A 26,276-nucleotide genomic window follows, 5' to 3' on the forward strand; every position below is an offset into this window, starting at 1 on the left:
AATTGTAAATCTACGGCTCTAATTTTACTAGCATCATCCCAGGGGAAGAAAGTTGTACCCAACCACTTATGTAAGAACCTAAGTGTAAGGTGCTCTATATCCTGAGTACGATTGCCATGAAAGAAAGGCTCTTTAGAAATCTCGATCCAAAATTTATGCGTATCAAAATATTTTAAGGCTTCTTTTTAAGTCTAAACATGCATTTGCAGGAAAGCCTAAAAGATCACTAAGATTTCTCTAGGTTAGACAAAAGTCTTTGGTAAACAGTCAAAAACAAACTCCTGTCTCGATGAGTTGAAAGGTGCAAAGAAATCTATAGATAATAGCTTAGACCCTAACTCAGTAATAGTTGCGAAAGAACTCCAACCAACAAACTAAAAAATAGTATCAAGTTTAATAGCCATACCTGTTTCACAGAGGAATACCTCATCCAGGACTGGTGTATGTATGAAGCTTTTGTTCTTTCAGTTTGTTGTAGATGCTCTTTTCTCTCAGATCTCTCTGGGTAAGGTGAGTTGTCGTGAGGAGAACCCTCTGTGGTGCAGCAGAAGAGCATGTGGGCTGAGGGACAGCGGGAGGATCGGTGCTCATGTTGGAGCCAACCCTTGATGAATTATTCTGGGATGAGCTCTATGTGGTCCTTCCCGTGACCTTGTTCGCAATTCCTTTTGCCCAGCTCTTCATCCTGCAACAAATGCTTACAAACAAAAACAACACTAGTGCAAGGGATTAGTGAGGGATTAGTGGTCAGCCGTCCAGAGGTTAGTCATTCTTTCAAGATTATTTCTAGTTTCTAGTTTGGATTTTGGCAGAACCTCCCCTTGATTTTAGAATTCTTAAACCTAGTTGGACAGCACTCCACTAATTCCTTGCTCAAGCTAATGGGCAAGCCGAGGCTTCTAACAAGGGGATTATTAAGATTATCAAACGAAAAATTAAAGAAAGTCCTAGAAGATGGCACATATTGTTAAATGAAGCTTTGTGGTTATATCGAATGGCATGCCATGGATCAACCAAAGTTTCGCCCTATCAGTTGGTGTATGGGCACGATGCAGTGTTACCATGGGAAATTAAGACTGGATCTAGGCGGGTGTCTTTCCAAGGTCAATTGGCTGCCGATGACTATGCTACTTTGATGAAAGATGAGTTGGATGATTTGGCAGAGCAACGGTTGAGGGCTTTGATAAGTATAAAAGAAAATAAAAAGAGAGTTGCTAAATGGTATGATAAAAAAGTAAAAGTTAAGGAGTTTGCCGATGGAGATTTGGTATGGAAATTAATTCTACCGATTGGGACTAAAAGTTAAAAATTTGGAAAATGGTCTCCTAATTGGGAAGGTCCTTATCAAGTCAATCAGTCTGCTCCTGGCAATGCTTATATTTTAGAAACTCTTGAAGGAGTTGAATTTCCCAGAGCATTAAACGGAAAATATTTAAAGAAGTATTACCCAAGTATCTCTTGAAGGAGTTGATGCATAGAAGTTCAAGTGCCGATAACACTCCTATCGGCTGGATGAAATGTATGTGAGACTATGCATGATGTTTTAAAGCACTGATAACAGTCCTATCGGCTAGACCAGAATGATAAAAAGTTTCTAAGGGCAAGAGTTACCGATGAAGAGCTCACAGGTTCAGCAAACCTTGGATAGTCGATATGGCACGCAGTCGAATCTGGTTGGCCTCTTCTATCTCCCGGGTGTTGACGGTCCTTAAGTACCAAATAAAATCATCAAATAAATAAAGAAAAGGATCCAAATGCAACCAACACCTAGACTTAGGGTTTTATCTGATAGGATTCCACGAGTTTTGGTGTTTGTCTATTTCTGCAGGGGGTTATCAGGAAATAAGGAAGAAAGGCCCACACATCGGGTTTACATAGAGATATTAACGTGCCACATAATTTTCTATCATCTAGAAGAGTCCAGAAGCCACGGGAACGAACGGGAGGCCGAACGGGCCCGGGGGCAGGGCGCCCGCCCTCCCCCCTTGGACGCCCGCCCTGGTACAAGCACCAATCACAGAATGGAGTACACCATTACAAAGATCTCGTCGAGCTGATCGAAATGCATATATTATTTGCTATATTTGGAGTTCGGAATCAAGAGATATTAACAAAAGAAGGACTCCACATAAAAGAGCTGCGGGATTAATTGGGCCCAAATCAGATTTTGGTCCATTAAGGCCTATGTGCATTTTAATGAGATATGGTGGAAAGTTTAGTACTACATCGCCTGCTGAACCAAAAATGCACAGAGGAGGAGGACTATATAAGCAGACCCCCTGGCCCCTGGAGGAGAACAAGTTCGTCATAGAGTTGAGAGGAGCCCTCGAAGGAATACCTCTCCTCTAAATAAAATTTCTTTTAGGCTTAGCATCCAATGTGAGTAGAATTAGATCTTCTAGTTTCTATTAGATTGAGAGAGATAGAGTGGAGGTGTAGATGGGAGGAAGCTCGGCCTGTCGGTGTCTACTCCGAGGTTGTACCTTCGGGATCAAGTTCTCCTAACCCGAAGCTTGCTCCTATGATTCTTCAGTAATTCGACTTCTAATTCTAGTAAGTTTTTGTTTTATTGTTCTTTGGTTTATGAGTTTACATTAATCTCTTCCGGGTGAGTATTAGAGTAATCATTGCTAGCGTAAATGTGGTGTTTAGCCTAGGGTACTCATAGATATCCCCTGACTAGCTGGACAGTGGTAGTAGCGAGGAACGTGACATTTCCGAGTTACCTTTATAGCCCACATCTCGTTAGCAGGACAGGTAGGTTTATAGGTGCGGGTCGAACATCCTTTGTGGTGTCTAGATTCCGTAAGCTTCCCCAATAGAACAGTAGATCATCCTTACCAAGGTTAGAACGAGACTACGGTTGCAGTCTTATCTATACATCACTCACATCGAGAAACATTCTTTGTAGCCTAAAGGGGTAGTAGCAATAGATTTGGTTAGTCAGATGCACCCTTTCTCCCAGTGGTAAAAATATAAATACGATACTCTGGAAAACCTCCCGGGTGAAATGCTCACCGATATCCGTGCGCTTGCGGATCATTTCCTTATTGCGTTACCAAATATCAACAAGTATTTCTGGCGCCGTTGCCGGGGAGAAAGACGGTTTGTTGAGATAACTTTAAGTCTTGCTATTATCTTGTATTATACTTTTATACTTTTATTCTTTTATCTTTTCATCTTTATGGATAACTCAAATTCCATACCTATTATTGAATTCTTTGCACCTTCGGAGACCAGCCATAGACCATGGGAGTCAACAAGTCCTGCCCCTAATTATGATCTGTGTCCGGAGTTGATTGCAATAGGTCAAAACCAACCCTTTTCTATAGCCGAGGTCCTATCTTTTAATCAAGAAGATAATGAACTTTTAGCTACACCTAGGGAATCTTTTAATCTTTCTATAAATTCTGGTTTAAACCTAGCCCTACAAGACCATGTTTTTTCTCGATATTTTCACATTGGTCTTAATCATATACCCTTTGGTAGAGTTTCTCTTTCTTTATCTGTTAGTAAAGCAAGGTATGTCTTCATTTGTGGACATCCTTCTTGTGCTAGTCTTCATAGAAAAATCTTAGAGATAGAGAAGGAATCATCTCCCAAACAAGGAAAGGAAGTTTCAATAGCCAATTTCCTAACATTTCAATCCCATGATCCGGCTATCCAACCCATCCTTGAGCTTAATAATTTCTATTCTTCTCTTTATCTTGAACCTCCCGATGATCCTATGAATCTCTCTAGACATCCCATGCATAAGAGTCACCAAGACCACAAGGAGGATCGAGAAGAGCAACATCAATGGCTAGAGGTCATTAAAAATCCATGTGCTATCACCATTGAATGGATAGATAAAACAAACTTGAGAGACAATCCTAGAGGAATTTTAAGCATTCATGAAGAATCATCCTTGGAGTTTGAGAATGAGAGAAACAACAGTGAGCATGGAAGTTATTTCATAAATACCTCACCAAGTCCTTACTCATATAAAACATCTCGCCAATCAATTGGTCTCTCCAACATCACCGCATTTGAGATCTCCAACCCTCTCTTCCTTTCTATTTATAAAAACTTTAAAAGAGCAGTTGTCAATGCATATGTCTATAATAAATATTGCAGATCTCGTTAAGTCGATTGATGGTTTCCCAAGGACAAGCTTAGTGTCCTAAAACAAGCACTTATCAGATCGTAACATGAACTTCTAATTATTTGCAACATTGCCTTGTGTATTGAGCATATAAAGATAATTGTAGAAATATTCCTTCAGGTATTCTTGTCACTAACCTTTCCAGGATTGGAGCAAGAAGATCCGATGAATGACATGCACAAGGTATGTCCAACCAACCATCACACAACATTGAATTAAATTCATCCAAACTTGAATTTTGCAAAATTCAAGCTTGGGGGAGTACTTTACATAAAAACATCTTTTGCCATCTTGCTACCTTTGAGACATGCTCAATTTGTTAAATACTAATCACACTACTTCATCTCCACTTGAGTAGATCTCTATAAAAGCCATCATGCTACCTTTGTTTATCCTAGTAAGTGTTGGTTTAGAAGTACTAGACATACTTCCATTGGCTTTTAAATTAAGCGTGGTGCTTAGGTTAAATAGCCTTCCTTAATTTGATTAGACATGGAGTCTAGTTTGGTTACTGAACTAAAAACTGCTTGAGTAGGCATTGGTATATTTTGTCGGACTAACCCCTGCAAGAGAACTTTCAATATCAACCTGGGATGTCCTGAGATATAAACTCATTGGAGATAAAGGAGACACATGAAGTTTAACAATTTGCACAAGAAGGACATAGCTCATTCATCATAAAGAGATGATCCATGGAGGGTGCCACAAACACGATGCACAACCGCTAAGAAAGGAAAGCTTCCACAATGTGATACTATACCATCACTCTTCAAGTAAGGCAACACCTTAAGGTACTTGACTATCACTTTTATAAGCTTCTCCTTGGTTCTGGCATACACATGAATAAAAGAGACAAACATGTATGATTTGTAGCTCCAAATTAACCAACCCAATTAATTCAACATGTTTAGTTCTTTAATCTTTGTTCTTACTACTACCTTCGTGATCCCACAATCCTAATCATGTAAGCTAATATGTTGCACATTCAATCCTTGGAAGATATAAACAAAACATAAATATAGATAGATTATCTTTCCATTAGGTTGAGCCATCTGATCTCACAAATGTTTCAAATGCTACACTCATGATCCTATCAACTTTGTCTTGCTCACTATGCTTAAGGTTAGAGAAGAACAGATACACTTTTGGTTCTGTTGGTGTTTTCCACCAATAGGGCCCATGCACTTGATCTCTACCTTGTCTCTATGAACAGGTACACTCCAAGCAAAATATGGAGGAGTTTACAACTCCCAGACTCCACCAAGTGAATGACCTAGATCTACGAGAACAAACACAATGAGCAGGATATTGCCAACACCGCACTTCGAACTGCTGGGCAAACGAAGAACATGGGTGACACCGTATCAAGAGGTGCAGACGTCAAGGTCCACACCCAATCAAATGATGCACCTAAAGGATGAAGACGGTGAGAAGTCTTGTCCAGAAGACTTAAAACATTAGATCCTTGTCGGAGGAGGTCAAGATCGTCGACTCAAGATCAAGAAGGACGACCCTGGCGTTCCAAGCATCAAGTGCACAATCTATGGATACTCTTTTCAGAAGACACTCTGCGACACCGGATCTGACGACAACATAATGGCTGTAGTCACTTATCAGCTCCTGCATGGAACCATGCCCCAACAACCAACATATATTCAGCTCTAGATGATTTTTAGGTCATTGACATGGGAGAAGACGAGTACGATCCACCCACCATCCTTGGAAGACCGTTCCTCAACACTATCAAAGCCATCATTAGAACCGGAGAAGTCCACATGCACTTCCCCTCCGAAGAAGACGACGCAACCGAAACCAGAGGAGGCAAATCATCAAGGACGGATGGGCAGACTACAAAGGAGATGTAATAAGGTCCAAAGATATACATCTTGAATAGGATTGTCCTAAGGAGAACGTAGCACCGAGTCAGATGTGGAAAGAGAAGATAGTTATAGCCGCCGGAACCACCAACTACACCATCCAGCGAATCCCTGGACGACTGGGAAAACGGAGAGTCCCGTTCGGAGGGCTTAAAAACACCGAACGCCTTGCCAAGAGATAAACTTGGTAGTTATCCTTTTCCCTTCGATTATTTAAAATAGTTTGCTTAGTTAATCAGGTTCATATCATATTGAAAAGAAAATAAAAATGTTAAAAATAGTAAGCCCCATGTGAGTAGACTTGTGGTTTAAAAACCCATAGGTATATTGACTGTGGTGGCATAAAATAAATATGTTTTCATCTTACAATAAAAATATAAAAATAATAATTACATGATCCTACTAAATAAATAATATTTATTGAGGAGGCTCAACATGATAAAGGCTAGATATTTATGCTTACACCTAATCAGTTCCACAAAGCTTTGTTGTCTATTTGAGCTCCACAGAATTCAAGGATCAAAGAAGACTAGCAGACGGAGGACATCCTAATTGCTGTCAGGGTGCTGCCGACATTCAAATACACCTCCGCCACCTACTAGCTACATCAGAAGAAATTACGTCAAAATCCAGCTTGGGGGAGAGCACCCCCATTTATCCAGCTAAGTGTTTCTACTCGCGTTTTATACTTTACTAAAATAATAAAAAGATGCATAATCATGAAAACCCAAATAAAAATTTTGTGCTTATATCTTTGCTTAGTTCGCTAAATAAATAAATAAAGTTTGCTATGAACCCTCATGATAAGCTCTCACATGGAAATGATGAATAGTTGCTCTGCCATGACTAGTTCTTAAAATTGAAATCTCTCTCAAGTTTAGGCATAACTGTTATAATTTAAACCTGCTCTAAACCTGAACTTGTGGGAAGAGTACTTGATCTAAAGTCTAAGTCGATAACGGATATATATGGGAAGGTTGAGCTGCTGTTTATCTGTTCATAGAGATGCTAGAATTCTGGAGAATTTTATCTTTGAAAATCTTTAAAATAACACATGATGAGTTCCTGTATGATGAGAGTTTAAATTCCTACCACAGCCATATATACATGCTTGCTAGAGTTTGAGCCACACATTTACTTTTTACTGCTTATGAGCATTAAGTGTGGTCAAGCTGTGTAGACCCTTAGGAGCTTGTCATGTGGTTAAAATCAAGATTCACTTGCACGTTCACTCATACATGCTGCTTCTACTCTGGAAGTACGCATCCACATATATCCACTCATTTCCATCTCCAGAGCCACCCAAAAGTATTCTACTCCTAATCCGGGAGAGAATAGCCAAAAAAATTCTCCTATTTCTATTTTTCTTTGTGAAATAAATGCTTGAGTTATCTTGGTTACTACCACTCGCTATATTATTTAAGGAGATGAGTGCTCTAAAAAAAGAGAGGATACGAGGAAATAAAAAGGGGCAAGTGCCCGGAACCTTGAAGAAAAGAAAAAGTGAGACGAGAGGTAAAAATGGACAAGTGTCCGACAGTAGAATTAGGGGTACAAGATACCCACCTGAGAGAGAAAGAAAAAGAAAGTATAGAGCATCTCATTCCCCTCAAAAAGCTTCAAAGTGCAAGAAAGGTATGTATCCCCTAAAAAGAGCAAAAGCAGAATTAGATTTTCACCATTGTTATCATCATCATCACCATACACCATTCACTCACCACACATGCACATCTTGATTTGACTTATTGACTTGTTTCTCTGGATCCATGGTTTGACTATGCAATAAATGTCTTGTAAGTATGTATTAGTTGTCTCCCACCTATGAGCTCTAGATATCAAAACCTTATTAGAGTAGGGTGAGAGAGAAGGCAATATCATTATGCCTTATACCAAAAATACCACATACTTTGAGAGAAGGCATATACCATTATTGCCTTGGTAAGGATCCAGAAATACCACAAAAGAGAGATCTAAGAGAATCATACAAGGAATCTCTGAGTTTTATTTGAAAATCTGCAAAAACTCCAGAGCTATAGCAGATCAAGAATAAGAGACATGGCACTTGACTTGATGGTCCTTAAGTACCAAATATAATCATCAAATAAATAAATAAAAGGATCCAAATGCAACCGACACCTAGACTTAGGGTTTTATCTGATAGGATTCTACGAGTTTTGGTGTTTGTCTATTTCTGCAGGGGGTTATCAAGAAATAAGGAAGAAAGGACCACACATTGGGTTTACATAGAGATATTAACATGCCACATAATTTTCTATCATCTAGAAGAGTCCAGAAGCCACGGGAACGAACGGGAGGCCGAAGGGCCCGGTGGCAGGGCGCCCGCCCTCCCCCCTTGGGCGCCCGCCCTGGTACAAGCACCAATCACAGAATGGAGTACATCATTACAAAGATCTCGTCGAGCTGATCGAAATGCATATATTATTTGCTATACTTGGAGTTCGGAAACAAGAGATATTAATAAAAGAAGGACTCCACATAAAAGAGCTGCGGGATTAATTGGGCCCAAATCAGATTTTGGTCCATTAAGGCCTATGTGCATTTTAATGAGATATGGTGGAAAGTTTAGTACCACATCGCCTGCTGAACCAAAAATGCACAGAGGAGGAGGACTATATAAGCAGACCCCCTGGCCCCTAGAGGAGAACAAGTTCGTCATAGAGTTGAGAGGAGCCCTCGAAGGAATACCTCTCCTCTAAATAAAATTTCTATTAGGCTTAGCATCCAATGTGAGTAAAATTAGATCTTCTAGTTTCTACTAGATTGAGAGAGATAGAGTGGAGGTGTAGATCGGAGGAAGCCCGGCCTGTCGGTGTCTACTGTTGACGGTCCTTAAGTATCAAATTTAATTATCAAATAAATAAAGAAAAGGATCCAAATGAAATCAACATATAGACTTAGGGTTTTATCTGACAGAATTCCACGAGTTTTGGTGTTTGTCTATTTCTGCAGGGGGTTATCAGGAAATATGGAAGAATGACCCACACGTCGGATTACATAGAGATATTAACGTGCCGCGCAATTATCTTACATCTAGAAGACTTCAGAAGCCACGAGACCGAAGCGACGGCGAAACGGGGCCTGACCCTGGGCGCCCGCCCAGGTGATCAGGGCGCCCGCCCACCTCCTGAGTCCAATCAGGACTCTGCTTCGTGGGAGATCTCCACCGACCTAAAGGATGAATCTAAACCATACAATCTATGTCGGTTTGATCCAACGGCCCATATTCACTTGAAGGGACTATAAAACCAAACCCCCTGGCCCCTGGAGGAGAGAGCCTCTCAACCCTAATTCATTGTTCTTCAAGGGAGAAGAAGCCTCTGATCAAGATTAGAGCCACCACATCAATTAGACATCTAGATTAGCATAGCTACATAGGATTAGAACTAGAAGGAGTCAATCTTCGATTGGTTTCCGGATCTGTCAAGAGGATTCTTGGTAATTCTCTAATTGTGCTTCTAATTACTTTCTAATTATCTTTGTTCTTCAATATTATGAATATGACTTTGTTCTACTTCAATATATTGCTTATGACTTTGCTCTACTTGCTTATATTCAAGATTATATTGTTCTTAGTTTATCATAGTTATGTACTTGGCTTAGTTAGATTGGATCTATATACATGCTTATTATCGTATAGCGTTTATCCATCGGATCCATGGGTAAATGATAGATATTGTGTAGGCGTGGTGCTTATACCGTATTTATCTGCGATTGTACCCAATATGCCAGATCGTGAGGTAGTTCGTGATAGTGACAGCTTCATTGATTCTTATATAGTCCCCCTCTCGTGTATTGGGCTGGCAGAGCAATATTATTACAGGGGAGTGATTGCTATGTTTCTCATATTCCTTGCTAATATCACTATGCATGGGCGTAGTCTTGTCTCACAATGATTGCTAAGTATGCTTGCACTAACTATGATAATTCTAGACTATATAGTTGAGAATAACTTAGGGAATATTCTTGTAGTTCGTTCTAATACCATGCTAATGACTTTCTAGAGTATCTAATTGAGGTGCTTATCATATTTATTATGTGGCTAAGATCAGATTAGTTATCTTTGTCACTATTTATTACTTTATATATCTTTTATGTGACACTTATCCCTGTATGAAAGAGTTCTCAATTATACATGCAATGATAGATGCTCAATCTCATATTCTATTCTATAATCAATATTGATGATTGTTAATCCCTTCCCTGTGGTAAAAATATAAATAACGATACCTGGAATACTTCCCGGTTAAAATGCTACATCGGTATTAATCTGTGTGCTTGCAGATCCCATTCATTATTTATTTAGAAGAGCAATTGCATATTTTAATACCGCGTCTCTCATGTCATGCTGGGGATGACAACTTGGCTTAAGTGGTGTGAGGGATAGGTTTGGCATTTTTGGCACCGTTACTAGATTTAGAGAACTTAGTCTACTTTTGGTAATGATGTTAAGAATACCCAACAAGCATTTTTGGCGCCGTTGCCGGGGAAGGTTGATTACTAATGAAGAATGGAATAAAAGATTTTGAGTTATCATTTGCATCACTAATATGATTGAGCTTATCTATTCTCTCATACAGTTTTACCCTGATATTTTTCTATTTTATCTTATGCAGGGGAATGTATGAATAGAAGACATCTTTCAGGAAATTTTGTTGACAATCCCGAAGCGTTATTTAGAAAAACTAGAGCCAAGCTCAAGAAGAGATTATCAACACTTTAGCAAGAAGCTTCATCCATTCAAGAAGATCACCGGAACTTGTCTTCAGAGTTCGAAGCCTTGGCGAACAAATCAATCCGCGAGTTCTCAGCTCCCACTACGGACAACATCTGCACTGGACCTGCTGGAGAGATCGATGGCAACTTTGAGCTCAAGCCTGGACTTATCAACATGGTGCAATCCAACCAGTTCTGTGGGAAGGCACACGAAGATGCTAGTGCTCATTTACAACACTTCCTGGAGATTTGCAACACATTCACCATATCAGGAGTTTCCAAAGATGCTATACTACTTCGCCTCTTCCCATTCTCACTGTTAGGGAGAGCGAAGCAGTGGTTGTACGCTACAAAGTAGAAGAATACTACGTGGGCACTTTGCTCAACAAACTTCCTGGCTAAGTTCTTTCCCATGGGCAAGACCAATGCTCTCCGTGGGAAGATTACAAGTTTTCAGCAACAAAATGATGAATCTGTTCCAGAAGCATGGGAGCGCTTTCAAGACTACATCCTAGAATGTCCCCATCATGGAATGGAGAGTTGGCTCTTGATGCAGATGTCTTATCATGGGCTCGGCAACAGTGCTCGAGAAACCATGGATGCTGCAGCAGGAGGAGCATTCTTATCACTTACTATACCACAAGCCACAGCTCTTGTGGAGAAGATGGCGTCCAATCAAAGCTGGAATGAAGAGAGGACCCAGACATGCAAGAGAGGTAGAGGTATGCATCAGCTGAAGGAGGTAGACATGCTGTCTGCAAAGCTAGACCTGCTCATGAAGAAGCTCGACGATAGAGCTGGAAACAAGAAAGAAGTTATGCACATCTATGACTCTCACATGACTTGTGAGGAGTGTGGGGACACTGGACACTCAGGCAACCACTGCCCTGAGATGCTTGAGGATGTGAACTACATCAACAATAACAACAACAACTACTACAACCGTCCTCAATAAAATCAATGTTGGAATCAACAGAGGCCTAACTACTCAGGTAATTATCAAGGTAACAATTCTTACAACATTAATAATAATTTTCCACCTTTGAGAGAGTTAGTGTCTAATCAAGGAAAGCTAATGGATAATCTATCTAAGAAATTGGCATCAAATGATAAAATGCTAGAAAATATAAATAATAGAATGGATAATTTTTCTACTGCCATCAAGAATCAAATTAGCTTTAATAAAATGATTGAATCTCAGTTAAATCAAATAGCTGCTGCTGTTCCTACTACTAGCCCCGGTATACCATCACAACTGGAAGGATTAGAATCTGCAAATCTTGTAGACATGTTTGATGCAGGTAATTGGAGTAAACCTGTCACTGAATTCTCTACTGACCTTCTGCCGGTCAAGAGAGGCGATCCAGAACGCCCCGTCATCCCAATCTCCATCGGCATGGTGGACGTTCCAGAAGCACTCTGGTGACTTTGGCTCCAGCGTCAACATTATACCCAGGGTACTCTATGAAAAATTCTTTACATATCCTTTATTAGAGACAACCATGTGTTTGCAGTTTGCAGATCAGACGATAACTTTTCCAAAAGGAATATTGAAGAACCTTTGTGTCCGAGTTGGTACCTTATATGCTCTAGCAGACTTCGTTGTGGTAGAGACCGGAAATAATGAGAGAGCACCCATCATCTTAGGGAGGCCATTCTTGAATACCACGGGAGCTATCATCTACGCTAGTGCTGCCAAGATCAGTTTCTACATCAAAGGGAGGAAGGAAACATTTTTCTTCAAGAACAAGACTACACAAATTCCAGATCAATCCAGACGTGAATCAAGGAAGAGGACCAACAGGAGGAACAGGAACAAGACCGAGTCAGCTAAGATGGTCACTGTAGTTCATGGAGGCCAAGACTGCCAACTTAAGTCACCGCTTTTGACCAAGAAGGACGACCCAGGAATGCCAAGCATCTACTGCTCCATAAATGGATACAACTTCTACAAGACGACTTGTGACACCGGATCGGGCGTCAACATAATGGCCGCAGTCACCTATCGGCTCTTGTTCGGAACCACTAAGACCAACATACATTCAGCTCCAGATGGCAGATCAGACATTTCGAGAAGTTAAAGGAATAGTAACTGATGTTCCAGTCAAAATAGACGATCACGTTGTCTACACAGACTTTCAGGTTATTGACATGGGAGAAGACGAGTATGATCAACCCATCATCCTTGGAAGACCGTTCCTCAGCACCGTTAAAGCAATTATCTACATTGGAACCGGAGAAGTCCATATGCACTTCCCCTCAGAGAAGGTACGCCGTTATTTTACTGACCCTAACTATATCGTTGAAGAATCTAAGCAGGTAAGGAAACGACGCAACCGCAACCAGAGGAGGCAGATCATCAAGGACGGATGGGCAGACTATGAAGGAGAAGTTGTAAGGTCAGAAGACGTAGAGTTTAAACAGAATTATCCAGAGGAGACGGAAGCACCAAGTCAGGTGTGGAAAATGAAGATAACAATACATGAAGAGAAGGCGCCGCCGGAAGTACCGACTACGCCACCCAACGAACCTCAGGACGATTGAAAAAAATGGAGAGTCCCGTTCGGAGGACTTAAAAACATCGAACGCCTTGCCAAGAGGTAAACTTGGTAGTTATCCTTTCTCTTTCAATTATTTTAAATAGTTTACTTAGTTAATCATATTCATACTATCTTAAAAATAAAAGAAAATAAAAATGTGAAAAACAGTAAGCCCCATGTGAGTATACGAGTGGCATAAAACCCATAAGTACATTCACTGTGGTGGCATAAAAATAAAATAAATATTTTTCTGCTTTATAAAATGAAAAATATAAAAATAGGGAGTAATAATTATTAAGGAGTCTCAACATGATAAAGGCTAGATATTTATGCTAACACTTAATCAGTTCCACAAGCTTTGATGTCTATTTGAGCTCCACAAAATTTAAGAATCAAGAAGACTAGCAGACGGAGGATATTCTAATCGCTGTCAGAATGCTGCTGACTTTCAAATACACCTCTGCCGCCTGCTAGCTACATCAAGAGAAATTACGTCAAAATTCAGCTTGGGGGAGAGCACCCCCATTTATCTCGATAAGTATTTCTATCTATCTTTATACTTATACTATATTAGAATATAAATATACATAACTATAAAAAAACCAAATAAAGATTTTATGCTTATATATATATATATATATATCTGTCTTTTGCTTAGTGTGATTAATAAATAAATAAAGTGGCTATGCTAATCTGTATCTAAATAAAACTTAAGCATGGATATGATGAATAGTTGCTCTGCCTAATTTGCAAATTTTAAGTTCTCTCTCAAGTTTAGATATAATTGTTATAATTTAAATCTTGCTCTAGACCAAACTTGTGGGATGAAAACTTGATGTGAAGTCTAAGTTGTTAATGGATACGATATGGGAAGGTTGAGCTGCTGTTTATCTGTTCCTAGAAATGCTAGAATTCTGGAGAATTTTATCTTTGAAAATATTTAAAATGTTGCATGATGAGTTCCTTTATGATGAGAGTTTAAATTCCTACCACAGCCATATATACATGCTTGCTAGACTTTGAGCCACACATTTACTATTTACTGCTTATGAGCATTGAGTGTGGTCAAGCTGTGTAGACCCTTAGGAGCTTGTCATGTGGTTAAATCAAGATTTCACTTGTACGTTCACTCATATATGCTACTTCTACTCCGGAAGTATCATCCACATATATCCATCCATTTCCATCTCCAGAATCACCCAAAAATATTCTACTCCTAATCCGGGAGAGAATAGCCAAAAATATTTTTGTTTTTCCCTTGTGAAATAAATGCTCAAGTTATCTTGTTACTACCACTTGCTATATTATTTCAAGAGATGAGTGCTCTGAAAAAAAAACGAGGAAATAAAAAGGAGCAAGTGCTCGGAACCTCGAAAGAAAAGAAAAAGTGAGACGAGAGGTAAAAATGGACAAGTGTCCGACAGTAGAATTAGGGGTACAAGATACCCACCTGAGAGAAAAAAAAGAAGAGTATCTCATTCTCCTCATAAAGTTTCAAAAAAAGCAAGGAAGGTATGTATCCCCTCAAAAGAGCAAAGTAGAATTAGACTTCCACCATTGTTATCACCATTATCACCATACACCATTCATTCGCCACACATGCACATCTTGATTAAACTTATTGATTTGTTTCTTTGGATCCATGGTTTGACTATGCAATAAATGTCTTGTAAGTATGTATATTTTATCTCCCACCTATGAGCTCCAGATATTAAAGCCTTATTAGAGTAGGGTGAGAGAGAAGGCAATGTCACTATGCTTTATACCACAAATACTACATATTTTGAGAGAAGGCATATACCATCACTGCCTTGGTAATGATCCAGAAATACCACAAAAGAGGGATCTGAGAGAATCATACAAGGAATCTCTGAGTTTTATTTGAAAATCTGCAAAAACCCCAGAGTTATAGCTGATCAAGAATAAGAGACATGGCACTTGACTAGACTGTTCTATCTTTTAACCTCTTAAGACAGAAGTAACGGTTACAAGTCCCATGGTGAAGGTAAAGTAAGTAAGTTTTAAGTCTTGACAGTTTACTCTAACTCAGAGATGAGATCTTATTTAAAAAGCATGTGTACCGTCAATTCTTTTTAAAATATTGCAACAACTTATGATCCATAGCTGAGTCTATCCTTGCTCAGGGACGAGCAAGAGGTAAGCTTGGGGGAGTTTGTTGACGGTCCTTAAGTATCAAATTTAATTATCAAATAAATAAAGAAAAGGATCCAAATGAAATCAACATCTAGAATTAGGGTTTTATCTGACAGAATTCCACGAGTTTTGGTGTTTGTCTATTTCTGCAGGGGGTTATCAGGAAATATGGAAGAAAGACCCACACGTCGGGATTACATAGAGATATTAACGTGCCGCGCAATTATCTTACATCTAGAAGACTCCAGAAGCCATGAGACCGAAGCGGAGGTGAAACGGGGCCTGACCCTGGGCGCCCGCCCAGGTGATCAGGGCGCCCACCCACCTCCTGAGTCCAATCAGGACTCAGCTTCGTGGGAGATCTCCACCGACCTAAAGGATGAATCTAAATCATACAATTTATGTCGGTTTGATCCAACGGCCCATATTCACTTGAAGGGACTATAAAACCAGACCCCCTGGCCCCTGGAGGAGAGAGCCTCTCAACCCTAATTCATTGTTCTTCAAGGGAGAAGAAGCCTCTGATCAAGATTAGAGCCACCACATCAATTAGACATCTAGATTAGCATAGCTACATAGGATTAGAACTAGAAGGAGTCAATCTTCGATTGGTTTCCGGATCTGTCAAGAGGATTCTTGGTAATTCTCTAATTGTGCTTCTAATTACTTTCTAATTATCTTTGTTCTTCAATATTATGAATATGACTTTGTTCTACTTCAATATATTGCTTATGACTTTGCTCTACTTGCTTATATTCAAGATTATATTGTTCTTAGTTTATCATAGTTATGTACTTGGCTTAGTTAGATTGGATCTATATACATGCTTAGGATCGTATAGCGTTTATCCATCGGATCCATGGGTAAATGATAGATATTGTGTAGGCGTGGTGCTTATACCGTATTTATCTGCGATTGTACCCAATATGCCAGATCGTGGGGTAGTTCGTGATAGTGACAGCTTCATTGATTCTTATATAGTCCCCCTCTCGTGTATTGGGCTGGCAGAGCAACATTATTATAGGGGAGTGATTGCTATGTTTCTCATATTCCTTGCTAATATCACTATGCATGGGCGTAGTCTTGTCTCACAATGATTGCTAAGTATGCTTGCACTAACTATGATAATGCTAGACTATATAGTTGAGAATAACTTAGGGAATATTCTTGTAGTTCGTTCTAATACCATGCTAATGACTTTCTAGAGTATCTAATTGAGGTGCTTATCATATTTATTATGTGGCTAAGATCAGATTAGTTATCTTTGTCACTATTCATTACTTTATATATCTTTTATGTGACACTTATCCCTGTATGAAAGAGTTAGATAACTGTTCTCAATTATACATGCAATGATAGATGCTCAATCTCATATTCTATTCTGTAATCAATATTGATGATTGTTAATCCCTTCCCAGTGGTAAAAATATAAATAACGATACCTGGAATACTTCCCGGTTAAAATGCTACATCGGTATTAATCTGTACGCTTGCAGATCCCATTCATTATTTATTTAGAAGAGCAATTGCATATTTCAATACCGCGTCTCTCATGTCATGCTGGGGATGACAACTTGGCTTAAGTGGTGCGAGGGATAGGTTTGGCATTTTTGGCACCGTTACTAGATTTAGAGAACTTAATTTACTTTTGGTAATGATGTTAAGAACTTAGTCTACTTTTGGCACCGTTACTAGATTTAGAGAACTTAGTCTACTTTTGGTAATGATTTAGAGAACTTAGTCTACTTTCTTCTTGCTGAGCTTGGGTCAGGGCCTCTTCTACTTGTTTAAGCTCAGCTAATAGGACTTCCCTTCTTGCCGATAGGTCAAAAATCTTCTGCTTCAGTTGATCTCCTGAGGATTGCAGAATGCCTATGCTCTTATGTTTTTCATCGGCAATGCGCTTTACTTGCATTACTTCCTCTGTGAGTTGGGCATAAGCGGCTCTATCGGCAAGACGCTGGGTAGCTCTCTGGTATTGGAGCTGGCGGCTCTCTAAGTGCGCAGCTCGGAATAGGACTTCTTTTGCATCGGCTGGAATTTGACCACGAAGGGTCTTAAACAAAGCTTTGGCAGGATCAGAGTCATTGACCAGCTGGGCAGTATCTTGATGCAGCAAAGCCAACAGGTCTTCCAGCTTAGCTTTGATTTCTGCCGATGAGATCCCTACTGCTTGAGAGGAGCTCGCTTCTTCACCCTCATCATCAGAAATATCGATGGCGAAGGAGAATAGGCTGTCTGGGGAATCTTGTTCCTAAAAGGAAATGCAGATAAGTTATTCGATGATCAAATCTTAATAATATAAAGGATGGAGATCAGATAACTTACTTGCTTCAAAGCAATTTTGCGCCTCTGGCTTGGAGATGCAGTCAGCACTATGGGCTGATTGGCTGAAGTTACCGATGGGATAATATCAACTGAGAAAATACGAGGATGATTATGATTTGCAAAAATCCATCGGTGATAATTTTATAATCAGTACTTTACCTTGAGGGGGTGCAGTGCTTGTTTGTTTTGGGGGAACAACCGATGATGTGCTCAGGACAGCAGGATCAGTCACATCGGTTGGTGCTTCTTGTGGCTGAGGTGCTGGTCGAGGAGGAGACGGTACTTGTTGTGTCTGGATTTCTGGTGAAGAAGGTGATGACTCCACATGGATCGGCGATGCAGGATGAGGAGGAGAAGATGGTGCTGTCCTCTGGCGCTTTGGTTGCGACTTGGTGCTCTTGGGACCTTTTCTCTTGGCCTGACCGGGCTGGGGGGCATCGGTACTTGTTTGGGCGCTTCTGGTCTTCACCGATTTGCCAGTTTGCTATTACAACAACCAAAATTTCATGAGTAAAAATATAAAAGAATATTGATGAAATTTTGTTGAAAGATAAAAGTTACCGATGAAGTTCCCGTGGCAGTCGATGTGCCCTGAAAAGATTATATGAGTATGGGCCAAAATCGGTATAAGCAAAGGAAATTAAGAGTCTACCTTGAAAGCTTGTGCCAGAGTGGTAGCGGCAACCGATGGGGACGACTTCGACCGTCCGATAGTCATTTTCTTGAAGCGCACGGTGCGGTGCGCCAGAGCTGCTAAACTTGGTGCGTTATGACCGATCAGAGAGATTGGACCTAATGGAAGGAGTTCGATCGGTCTTCCACTCCTGCTGACTGTCAGTGCTGGGTTGTCGACCTGTTAACATAAAAACAAGTAAGTTGCCGATAGGATCAGAAGTGACAAAGGAACCAAGATATCGGTCGAAGACTTACAGTGTTATCGGGAACCTTATAGTTGGGATCGATCATGCCGCGGTATGTCAGAGCCGATGTACTGAACAAGTGTTCCTTCCATTCTTCCCACCACTGTTTGTACATCTGAGTGATGAAGAGGGCTGGGACCCAAGCCGATAAATCAATATCTGTCGTATCGACATTTGGTTGAAGCAGGGCTATCCTTATCCACTCAAGTCCAATGGTTATAGTCTCCCTTGGCTTCACCACATCGGCGTAACAGAGTCTGATCGGCAGTTGGCCAAAAGCCAGTTGACGAGCTAGTGCCGATGGGTTGTTAAATTCATAAGTGGGGTTGGTGTTTTTCCCACTACCAAAAGTATTCACTGGAATGGCCCTTGGAGTGATGATTGCCATCATCAAATCGTTATCTTTATTGAGAGCATCATCAAAAGGGTGGAAGGTAAGCGGGAATCTGGTTTCCAGATCTTCATAAGGCATCCATGCCCGCTGATCTTTGGGAAGACCATCATACAGAGTCTGGAAGAATCGGCTGACCTGGTCTTCATTGCCACCAGTGCCGGGTAGGACTATAGTAGCCTCACCATAGTTCAGGGGTGGGCGAGTTGCTGATTCTTCGTCAGCCAGTTCATAGTCTTCGGTGATGTCTCTGGGTAATCGTTGTGCAAAGAGGTCGAACCGGAGGCGTTTGTGCATGTGAACATTAAGCCACATGTTGATAAACCACCAAGGGCCTCCTAGGTTGCTGATGGGTTGACCTAACAGGAGCTTCTCAGCCACTTGATAGAGGAGGTGATAAACAGAACCTACTTGGTATCGACCAAGAGGGAATCGACCACCATCAGCTAATTTCTCTGCTGCCGGTAGGTAAACAGAAGTTGGCCCTACCGATCGGTCACAGAAGACAAATTTATCTAGCCACATGTTCAAAAAGATGGCATGTTCCCTTTGCCCAACTGGTCCTATTTTCTGATACTTCTGGATATACCCTAACCAGCCGTCGATGTTGCAAGTTTCTACTTTACGTTCGGCTTTGCTACCGAACAAGTGACTATCATCGGCAATTGCTATTTCCAAGCCGGTGCGCATAAGTACATCGGCAAGGGTAGGAGAAGCAGGGCCATGGCCAAACAAGAAAGCATTAAGGGTGTCTGACCAGAAATATGAGGCCGCTATCAGTAATGATTCATTTCTTTCCATATCGGCAATGGATAGTCTAATGCATTGGTCTAGTTTACGCTCACCCCATTAGACTTCATTCGAGTTGCTAACTCTCAAGAACCAATCCTTACATCCCTTAGTAGAACTGGGCTAGGATCAAAAGGTGTCTTTCCACAGATCTAAGGAGAAATTCTCGACTCTAAAGGGGATCCTATTTGTCTCTGCATTGATCAGATCGGTAGGATCCGGGTTACCCAACAGCCCGAGACATTGAAAGTGGGGTTGCTCGGTGGGAAACACGATTTTCTCAGTCAATTCCTAAAGGTTTGAAGAACAGAAAAAGGAAAAAGAAGGAAAGAAAGTGCTGAGTAAGTAGATTTGCAGGAGATAAAAGTACGTCAAAAGAAAAAGAAGACGAAGAGAACTGACCTCAGGGACGGTGAAATTGACGGCCATTTCTTCCCGGAGAGGAAGAAGGTCGACGATTTGAAGAACTGCTGGGGCTCGCTGGATTTCTTGGGCTTCTCGAACAATGCCGCCGCCAGGAAGATGGGTTTGAGGATGCAGAATGACAAGGTGGAGAAAGGGTGCCGAAGAAGGAGGTATTTATAGGATAAAGAGAGCAGGGGCATTTCTGACTTATCTCTTTGCCGTATCAGTGAAAATCGAGGGTGTTCAGGTGGATATGGTAACTGTTCGCATATAATCAAGGGATTGTGCAGGTGATTTGACAGCAAGCGGTCATGATTTTGGGAGATGATTTACTGTGTAGGATCTCCCGGTCGGCTCATCGGCAACTCTCTCTAACGGAAAAATTGCCGATGAACGTATGTTTAGGAGATTCGGTTCGAGAAGTTGAGGGATTCGAGGTGCATGCTGGAGATTCGGACTGAGGTAATTTGGATTTAGTAATTAATTACTGTTAGAGGGGCGTAATTGCAGAAAGTTATTACCGAAGAGAAGTTTGGAGCACTAATGATTTTATACTCCGAAATTGGGGGGCATGTGTTGACACCGTTTTTGGACACGTATCTTTGGACACGTATCTGAGAGGTAATGAAATATAGATCGACAGGCGAAAGAGTGGTGACTGGTTGTCAAAGGAGTTGCCGATGGGGATTGATGCCAATGATGAAACAGGAAGAATGTGGCCAAGTCTAGGGATGGTGTTTGATCTATGCCGATGACCAATACTGGTGGTTGTCGATGCCGATGGAAGGTGATTTGCCGATGATAACAGAAGGAGGCGTAGGAATTGTTGATAGGATGGTGACGGTGTGCCGATCGCCTATGGTGGATAGGTTAATGTTTTCCATAGCTATTAGAGTTTGTTTTGTATACGGATTCTATTCAATTTGGAATTAGAGTTCTAGTCGTGTCTGGTTGTAACTCTTTTGGATAGGGTATAAATGTAGACCCCATAGCAATGTAATGACAACACAATCAATCAAACACAGGTTTTAACATCTATTCCAGCATCTACTTTTTCGACGACTTCGTCAACCTGCATATTTTCCTTTTACTTACGAGTTCTTAAGAATTCATCGAATCAAACTCGGCGAGTTCTCAAGTTCTGCGTGAATACCTCTTGGCCGTGGCATCCGGGCATATCGCTGTTGTCGGGACCAAAGTATTCGAGTTATCACCTTTGTCGATTGTAAGGTCAAATCGACTGGCACGCCTTAACATCAAATCGGGTATTAGACCTTTGTGTTTGCAGATTTACTTTTGCACCAACACATGCATACACTAAACATGACATCCGGTCTAGATGCGGTCACATAGAGTAGGCTTCCAATCATAGAGCGATACAACTTTTGATCCACCATATTTCCACTTGTATCACTATCTAGGCTTCCATTTGTTCCCATTGGAGTGCTAATTAATTTTTCATCATCCATACCAAATTTCTTGAGCATGTCTTTTATGTACTTGCCTTGACTCACAAATGTGCCATTCTTCAAGTGCTTGATTTGAAGACCAAGGAAGTAGCTAAGCTTTCCAATCATTGACATCTCAAACTCATTAGCCATCATGTTGCCAAACTCCTCACAAAATTCTTGATTGGTTGATCCAAATATGATATCATCAACATATATTTGCAACACAAACAAGTCTTTGCCAATCTTCTTGGTGAAGAGAGAGGTGTCAACCTTGCCCATCTTAAAACCTTTAGAGAGTAAGAAATCTCTCAATCTCTCATACCATGCTCTTGGTGCTTCCTTCAAACCATACAATGCCTTTCTTAGCTTGTAAACATGGTTGGGTTTCTTGTCATCTTCAAAACTGGGAGGTTGCTCAACATAGACTTCTTCATTGATATAACCATTGAGAAATGCACTCTTCACATCCATTTGGTATAGCTTGATGTTATGAGCACAAGCATAGGCTAGCAAGATCCTAATTGCTTCCAATCTTGCAACCGGGGCATATGTTTCACCAAAGTCAAGACCTTCAACTTGAGTATAGCCTTGTGCTACCAATCTTGCTTTGTTTCTTACAACTACCCTATCTTGATCTTGTTTGTTGCGAAAGACCCATCTAGTACCACTGATATTATGATCACTAGGCCTATTAACTAGTTCCCATACTTGATTTCTTTTGAAGTTGTTAAGCTATTCATGCATAACATTAACCCAATCAACATCTCTCAATGCTTCATCAATCTTCTTTGGCTCAATGTGAGACACAAAGGAGAAATGCTCACAAAATGATGCTAATCTTGATCTAGTTTGCACTCCTCTTTGAATATCACCAAAGATATGATCCAATGGATGATCTCTTGCAATATTTGTTTGTTGGAGTATTTGCACTTGATTGCTTGCACTTGGTTGATCATAAGATGATGTACTAGCTTGATGATCATGCACTTGTGTACCACTTGTACTAGCTTGATTTTGATCATGAGAACCACTAGCTTGCACATTAGAGGTAGGAAGCACTTGATCTTTGTCATCTTCAACATCAATCACCTCTCTAGGCCTTAAATCACCTATATCCATATTCTTCATTGCATCGACCAATTGAGTGCCTCTCACATCATCTAGATTCTCTATTTCCTCTTGAGAGCCATTGGTTTCATCAAACTCAACATCATGCACCTCTTCAAGAGTACCACTAGCCAAATTCCAAACTCTATAAGCTTTGCTAGTAGTGGAGTAACCAAGCAAGAAGCCTTCATCACATTTCTTTTCAAATTTACTCAATCTAGTGCCTTTCTTCAATATGTAGCATTTGCAACCAAAAACCCAAAAGTATGCAATGTTGGGCTTTCTTCCATTTAAGAGTTCATATGGTGTCTTCTCCATCATTGGGAGGCAATAGAGTCGGTTGCTATAGTAGCAAGCCGTGTTGATTGCTTCGGCCCAAAAGGAATGACTCACATTGTATTCACTCAACATTGATCTTGCCATGTCAATCAAGGTTCTATTCTTCCTCTCAACAAGACCATTTGATTGTGGAGTGTACTTGGCCGAGAATTTATGCCTAATACCAAATTCATCACAAAGCTCATCAACTCTTGTATTCTTGAAGTAACTTCCATTGTCACTTCTCACTTTCTTGATGGTTGTTTCAAACTCATTGTGTATTCTCTTGACAAATGATTTGAAGGTTGCAAACCCATGTGTATCTTGTGAAATCATCCACTATCACAAATCCATATTTGTTTCCACCAATGCTTGTGTATGTGGTTGGTCCAAATAAGTCCATGTGCAACATCTCAAATGCCTTGCATGTACTCATGATATTTTTCTTTGGATGAGTGTTGCCAACTTGTTTTTTGGCTTGACATGCACTACAAAGCTTGTCTTTCTCAAATGTGACATCTTTCAAGCCTCTAACAAGATCATGCTAGACTAACTTGTTCAATTGTTTCATACCAACATGACCAAGCCTTCTATGCCATAACCAACCCATGCTAGATTTAGTGAGCAAGCATGTTTACAATTGAGCTTCACTAGCATTGAAATCAACTAAGTATAGATTCTCATATCTAAAGCCTTTGAATATCAAGTTTGAGCCATCTACACTTATGATCTCTACATCATCAAATCTAAATATGCATTTGAAACCAAGAGCACAAAGTTGAGCTATGGATAGTAAGTTGAAATTCAAGCTCTCTACTAGTAGCACATTGGAAATGCTCAAGTCATTGGATATAGCAATTTTACCAAGCCCTTTAACCTTGCCTTTGCCATTGTCAGCTGTTGACACTGTTTTTAGGCACGTGTCCAGGATGGCAGGATAAGATGACAGTATGTGGTTTACGGGATGAGTTGCCGATGAGGATGGTTGCCGATAAAGGAGAGGTTGGATGTGACTAAGTTTACAGGTGATGATGTGTCTGTGCCGATGACTATGATGAGGAGGTCTGCCGATGACCGTGGCGAAAGAGTCTGCCGATGATACAGAGGGGGAGTCTGGAAGCTGCTGATCGGGTTGTGGAAGAGTTTCAGTTTGTCACGAGGGATAACTCAGTTATTTCCTTATTTGTTTAAATCGTTTTGTATGCGGATTCCGTGTAATTTGGAATTCGAATTCTGGTCGTGTTTAGTTATAGCTCTTTGAACAGGGTATAAATATGGACCCTAGGGCTTTGTAATGAGCGATCTATCAATCAATCAAACATACGTTTTTACTCATATTCCAGCATCTACTTTTCGACGACTTCATCATACTTTTTCCTTTTGTTACGAATTCTTAGGAATTTGTCGACTTAAGCTCGGCGTGTTCTTGAGTTCCGCGTGAGTACCTCTTAGCTGTGACATCCGGGCGCATCGCTGTTGTCAGGACTAAAGTATTCGAGTTATCACCTTTGCCGATAGTAAGGTCAAATCGGCTGGCACGCCTTAACGTTTGAATCGGGTATTAGCCCTTTGTGTTTGCAGATCAGCTTTGCATCAACACATCTTTTGGCACGCCCAGTGGGACCAAATACAAGATCAAGATCAACATGTCGATCTCTGACCTCGATCAGGAGAACGTCATCCCCGTGACGGAGGCCAATCTCAAGGACGAGCAGAAGCAGGCTATTGCCCAAGCCATGGAAGAGTTCAAGCTGCAATGCCTGAGGTCTTTCAGCATAAGCAGGAGCGGCGAGGTGATTCAGAAAGATGCACTGCCGGCACCACGGCAGGTCACCTTCGAAGCCAATCCTGGCAAGCTTCAAGATATGGTTGACAGTGCTATCAACCGAGCTTTGATCAACCAAGCCGGCGTACTGTCTAATACGGTTTTCAATGCCGTGGCAAGAACTTTCAAGGAAAGACAAATCCCACCAGATTATGTGGGCCCCTCTCATCATCAGCCAACAGCACCAGAGGTCACGGCTCCATCGGCTGCTTTGACGGCTGCAAGTGCACAATCTGTCGTCCCTCCAAGTACATCGGGAGCTACTGGTGCACTATCTGTGCCGATGACAACCAACCCACAAACTTCAAGTGGGTGGAATAAACTGACAACAAACATGTTGGCGTCGGCAATGTCAGGGTTGACTCTTCCTCCTAACTGGTGGGGTTATGGTATGCCTCCAGAATTGACACCGGGAACATCACAAATAACTGACATGAGGGGCAAGACTCCTATGACATCGGCACCTCCCAATGCGCCGGTGAACCAGAGTCCTCGGTATACCACAACTACTACTGCAAGGCCTCACACTGGAAATCCTCAAGATTCAATGTTCCAAATGCCTAATGCATCGGCAGATTCAATGCTGATGCAACAGAGGTCTATGGCACAGTCGGGGTATGTCAATTCAATGATGGTACCCAATTACCAATCATCGGCAGCACCTATGCCGATGAACGCCAATAATGGATGGCTTGGACAGCAAGTCTCTCCACAGTCGCCCCAGCAGAGTTATCAGACTACAGGGTTCCAGCAAGGACAGGTCTATCCCGGGTTCCAAGGTCAGGGGATTCCCAACCAGCCAATGAATTTCGGACAACAACTCGGGGGACAACAACTCGGGGGGCAGCAGTTCGGTGGTCCGCAGATTGGTGGTCAAATAATCAACCCAGTGTTCCGTGCAGATCACGTCCCGAACAGACACGTGGAGGTTCGCCACCAAGTGCCAGATCCGCAGCCGCCTCATCGGCAGGATGCCGACGCGTATTGGGCCGATAAGACTGCTGAAGTAATGAGGGAACAATTTGGGATAAAACCCAAAGTCAACACGTACTCTTATCGGACACCGTATCCTCCCGCATATGATTTGATCCCGCTTCCACATCGGTATAAGGTACCGGATTTTACCAAGTTTTCCGGGCAGGATGATACGTCAACCATGGAGCATGTCAATAGGTTCATCATTCAATGTGGAGAGGCTGGTAACAGGGACGAATTGAGGGTTTGTCTATTTTCATCATCATTGTCTGGATCGGCCTTTACTTGGTTTATATCATTACCTCCCAACTCAGTAAT

This window comes from Sorghum bicolor, chromosome 5 (assembly GCF_000003195.3).
Source record: "Sorghum bicolor cultivar BTx623 chromosome 5, Sorghum_bicolor_NCBIv3, whole genome shotgun sequence".
In the NCBI taxonomy this organism is placed as follows: domain Eukaryota; kingdom Viridiplantae; phylum Streptophyta; class Magnoliopsida; order Poales; family Poaceae; genus Sorghum; species Sorghum bicolor.